Here is a 6000-nt window from a genome sequence, read left to right as displayed (position 1 = left end):
GTAGCACCCCCGCTCACCACATCTAGAGAAAAGCCTGTGCGCAGCAACGAAGACCCAAACGCAGCCAAAAAAAAAAAAAGAATATGTGGATAAAGAAAATATGGCATATCCATACAACAGAATATGATTCAGTTTAAAAAAAGGAACGAAATCCTGCCATAGGCTACAACATGGATGAAGCTTGAGGACATTATGCTAAGTGAAATAAGCCAGTCCCAAAAGACAAATGATGTCCAAGTCTACTGATGTGAGGCATCTAAAGCAGTGGAACTCTTAGAGAGTAGAATGATGGTTGCCAGGGGCTGGAGGGGGAGGGAACAGGGGGCTTGCTCTTCAACAGGTGCAGTGTTTTAGTTTTGCAGGATGAAAAAGTCTTAGAAATCTGTTGCACGACAATTTGCGTAGAGTTAACACTTCTGTGCTGTACACTACAAATGGTTAAAAGGGTAAATTGTATAGGTTTTTTTACCACAATTTTTTAAAAAGCACCATTCATGGGGGCTTCCCTGGTGTCGCAGTGGTTGAGAGTCCACCTGCCAATGCAGGGGACACGGGTTCGTGCCCCGGTCCGGGGAGATCCCACATGCCACGGAGCGGCTGGGCCCGTGAGCCATGGCCGCTGAGCCTGCGCATCCAGAGCCTGTGCTCCACAACGGGAGAGGCCACAACAGTGAGAGGCCCTCGAACTGCAAAAGAAAAAAAAAAAAAAAGCACCATTCATGGGCAACAAGTCTGTCCCAGGGATTTCCCAGGAAATCCCACCATAACTTTACACAATGGGCATTGTTTTCTTCGCTTCAGAAAGGGAAGAAAGGAGAGGTCCAGAGACATACTTGAACCTGTGGCCATCTGACTCCAGCAGCTATGCTTTCTCACCACTGTGCAGACCCCTCCACTCTCACGTGGGACTGGGCTGGTGACCACCGCGCCACAGATGAGAGCAGTGAGTGGGGTTGTGAGTAGAGAGAAGTTTCTCTGGTTTTGTAAGACTTTCCAGGTTAAACCACCTCCCCCAGAGTGTTAACAGTCTCCCTCAATATGTTCCCCACTTCTTCCTTTGTAATAGAACCCCTGAGTTTTAGCTGGTTACCCGGTCACGTGAAATAAAGACTTCCTCCCCTGAAATTAGCTGTGGCTGTGTGACTAAGTTCTGGCTAATGGGATGTAAGGAGAAGAATCATAGGTAACTTCTGGAAAGTCTCTTTATTTATTATTATTATTTTTTAAAATTTATTTTTGGCCATGCCGTGCGGCATATAAGATCTTAGTTCCCTGACCAGGGATCGAACCCGTGCCCCCTGCAGTGGAAGCTCGGAGTTTTAACCACTGGATGGGCCACCAGAGAAGTCCCTGGAAAGTCTCTTTAAAAGAGGGGCACACCCACACATTCATTGTAGGAAATTTATAAAATGTGGACAAAAAAATGATAATGGTCCAAAAATAAATATTCTTAATAATTTAACATAAAAAAAAAAATAAAAGAGGGGCACACCCTTCTTCAGTCCTTCTTCCTGCCCTCTGTTGGCTGGAATAAAACATGATGGCTGGAGCTTGAGTGGCCATAATGGGTCATGAGGTAGAAACTAATATTAACTGATAACCCCAACCATAGCACATTGATACCATCGTGTGAAGCCCTTGTACACAATGAGGGCATCTGATTTATCAATGCTGCATATGTTACATATGAGAGAAATCTGAAATCCCATTGATCCTGACAGGTCTAGTAGGACCTAGATCCTTCAGTGCTTATGGCTGGATGAAATCACAAGATCCCTGTGCCCACAAAGAAATTATAGAGGTTCTGAAGACAAACATTTGTAAGTTAGAAGCCAAGATCATTGACTTCTCCCGTTTTCCCATTCATTCATTCATTCATTCAACAAGTATAATTTGAGTGCTCACTATGTGCTAGGCACTGTTGTAGCCCTGGAAATATAGTGTCAAACAAGACAGACAGAGTCCTTGTCCCCCGAGATCATGCACTTTTATGGACTGATAATATCTTCCTTCTACTTCCCACCGTGTGGTATGAAACGTCCCATGTATGTGGGAGGTGGGGGCGGGGGTGACTGGAACGCGGGAGGAATTTTGAAATGTGGCCAAAGGGGAGCAATTTTCTCTCACCCCAGATTTCCTGAGAAAGTCCACTTTGGAGCCACAGAGGAGACATTCTTATGTCTTGTTCCGGCTTGTGCTGGGGGTGGGGATTGAGTCAGAGCTACAATATGAGATCAATAAACTCACCTAAGAATCCACCACCCAAACCAGTTCTTTAAGTTTCTCCAGGGTCGGGACACCCTGGTGGTACAGTGGTTAAGAATCCACCTGCCAATGCAGGGGACTCGGGTTCGAGCCCTGGTCTGGGAGGATCCCACATACCGCAGAGCGGCTGGGCCCGTGAGCCATGGCCGCTGAGCCTGCGTGTCCGGAGCCTGTGCTCCGCAACGGGAGAGGCCACAGCAGTGAGAGGCCCGCGCATAGCAAAAAAACAAACAAACAAACAAACAAACAAATCTGTTAAGAGGGTAGATCTCATGTTAAGTGTTTGTTAAGTATTCTCACCAAAATAATTAAAAAAAAAAAAAAACAAAAAACCTAGCAGTGAACTAACAATTGATCCTGCACTAATCTAAGCATTCTGATTTTTGCTCCTGAGAAACTTTCGTTCCATCTGGGGAGATACAACAAGGAAAAATAAAAAGGCACCATCTCTGCTCTTAGGGAGGCTCTTGGCCTGGTGGGGAATCAGACATAAACTAACCGTAACTGCACGAGGCAGAAGATGCAGCTAGAAAGGCAGGCAGGGTTAAGTTTGGAAGGCATCGAATGCCGTGCGAAGAAGTTTGGAATGTAGTCTCTGTATGAGGGTCTCACCTGAGTTGATGCGAGGCTATGTCATCACGATATTTAGGAATATCTAAATATTCCTAACCATAGGAATATCTCCTACGGTTCTATAGAGCCCATGTTGCAGACGCCAGAGGGTTCACATGATCCTCTTGAAATGTACACCAAAACACAAAATACGGATTTTTCCAGAAAGAGTTACCTTACCCATAGATTTCATCCGCTTTTTAAAAAAGGGTCCAGAGACTTCCCTGGCAGTTCAGTAGTTAAGACTCCGTGCTTCCCCTGCAAGGGGCACAGGTTTGATCCCTGGTCGGGGAACTAGGATCCTGCAACTCCGCGCAATGAGGCCAAAAAAATTTTTTTAATAAAAAAAATAAAAAAAGGGTCTATAACCCAATAAAGGTTAGAAAGCATTGTCTAAGCACTAGGGAGCCATCACAGTTTGGGGCAGATGATCTGAAGTCTGTGTTGTAGACTCACACTCTGATGGAGTGGAGATTGGAAAGAAAGTTTTTCAGAAGATGATCCAAAACCCCAAGGTGGATATTGAGCTGACAGGGTAATGGAGAAAACAGGACATGTCTGAGAGGTAGAATGCACAGGATTTAGGGCAATTCTGGATGAAGGTGTCATAGGGAAAGGAAGGTAAAGGTTAGAATTTTGATTGGAATTGTAAGGAGAAAGACGTCAAAGAAATTATGACTGACTTCCAAATGACACAATTTCTTTTAGTCTGCCTTAGAGGCAGAAGGAATATTTTCACAAAACCAGTCCGGGGTGCCTTCCAAAGGACAAAGTCACCAGGCAGTTTGCCAGAATTTCACTTTGTCTATGGTATGTTTTGATATGAGAGTCAGATACAGTATTCTCATCCTCTAAATCATGTGATTCACATCCAGAAATTCTGTAAGATTCTAATGACTTGGAGGAAAACCTAGTTACTTGTTTAGCTGTATAGTTAAGATTGTATTTCATTGGGTCACCTTAGAGGCTTCCCCGTCTTTGCGAAGGAAAAAGGTATCTCCTACAGTTCTATAGAGCCCATGTTGCATGGGCTATTCCAACCTCCACAGCAAGTAAAGAAGAGCAAAAATGACTTCAAGGTTTTCACCCTAAGCAATTGTGTTATGCTTTTAACTGCAAAATAGAATCAAGGAAGAGAAGCAGGTTTGTGGGGAAGATGAAGGTAAGATAATTAAATTAGGTTTGGGCAAACTGAATCCGAGGAATTTCTGAGACATTTTATCCATTAGGAACCTTTTGGTTGTGGATGGCAGAATCCATCTGAAACCGATGTAAGTAGAAGGAATGTCTGGGCTTACATAACTGAAAACTCGAGAGGTTCTGCTGTAGGCATGGCTGTATCAGGTTCTCACATGATGTTATCAGGCATCTGTCTCTCCCCATCTCTTGCCTTCTTGTTTCTTATTATGTTTCCAGTTTAGGCAGATTCTCCTCCACGAGGCAGTGGTTATGACCAACAGCAGTTTCAAGCTTACCCTCTTCTGCCAGCAAAACAATGCCAGCAATTCCACTCTCTCCAAAGTTCTGGCAAACATCTCAGGTCTAATTCTTTTTTTTTTTAACGCATGAATGTTTTGGTTTTTTTTTTAATTAATATTAATTAATTAGGCTGTGTTGGGTCTTCGTGTTGCTGCACACGGGCTTTCTCTAGTTGCAGCGAGCGGGGGCTACTCTTCATTGTGGTGCGTGGGCTTCTCACTGCGGTGGCTTCTCTTGTTGCAGAGCAAGGCTCTAGGCGCGTGGGCTTCAGTAGTTGTGGCTTGTGGGCTCTAGAGAGCAGGCTCAGTAGTTGTGGCGCACGAGCTTAGTTGCTCCGCGGCATGTGGGATCTTCCCAGACCAGGACTCGAACCTGTGTCCCCTATATTGGCAGGCGGATTCTTAACCACTGCGCCACCAGAGAAGCCCCTCAGGTCTAATTCTGATTGACTTTGATTAGATACCCATCCTTGAATCAATTATTGTTGTTTAATTGGCTCAATCTTCTGTGGTTGAAGCCTCAGTTACGTCCCCCAGTAATCCTGCTTCCTAGATTCATACACTTGTTTTATCTTCTCCTCTTGAGTAACTTACTTCTAACCAACAGAATAAGGCAATGTTGAGGGGTTGTCACTTCTGTGATCAGGTTACAAAAGACTTTGACTTCCATCTTGCTAGCAGACTCTCTCTTGCTGGCTTTGCTGATGCAAGCTGCCCTGTTGGAGACACCCACATTGCAAGGAACTGAGGGTGGCCAACAGCCACCAAGGAACCGAGACCCTCAGTCCAACAGCACTTGAGGAACTGGATCCTGCCAACAACCCTGAAAGTTAACGTGGAGGAAACTCCTTCCCCTTTGAGCCTTCAGATGAGACCCTAGCCCTGGGTGATACTTTGACTACAGCCTCATGAGAGGTCATGATCAGAGGACCCAACCAAACCCTGCCCAGATTCCTGACCCACAGAAACTGCGAGAAAATAAATGTGTGTTGTCTTAAGCCACTAAATTTTGGACTAATTTGTTATACAGCCATAGACCTAATACACGTGGGTTGTGGGACGGCCCCTGAAGGGGCAGGTGAGGTCAGCCTTGTGTGAACCATGTGGCATGAAAGTAGAGAACAGCTGTCTCCCCAGAGGAAAGCTAAGGTGTAGTTACTAGAAGCAGGATGGAATTCAGGCAGGCAAAATCACCTGATACCTACCCTATATATCTACTTGGGAATGTAAGGAAGCAGCTACAAACATACCTGGAGACATATTAGGTTGGCCAAAAAGTTTGTTTGGGTTTTTTCATGTTATAGGAAAACCCGAACGAACTTTTTTGCCAACCCCACTAGACTTGGCAGTGATTCACGCACAGGTGATTGGTGAAACTGTAAAAATGGATGAAATTGCCCTCAAAGAGAGAAGGGTCAAGGGCAGATCTCTTAGGAAGAGCAACAATTAAGGGGTAGATGGAAGAAGAGGTAAAGGTGAGTAGGTGAGGGGCAGAGGTATAGGATGAGGTGCTCGCTATTGAACAAATTCAGCTTGTCTGGTCAGTAAGACAAGCATCTGAGGAGCCGCAGCATACTGTTAGAAATCTGGGCTTTCAGTTCGGAAGTTGTACATTGGGAAGTCATCAACATAAATGAGAGTGTTA

This window comes from Mesoplodon mirus, assembly GCF_964341445.2.
Source record: "Mesoplodon mirus genome assembly, chromosome: 7".
Taxonomy (NCBI): Eukaryota; Metazoa; Chordata; class Mammalia; order Artiodactyla; family Ziphiidae; genus Mesoplodon; species Mesoplodon mirus.
Note: the sequence above shows the minus strand (reverse complement) of the source record.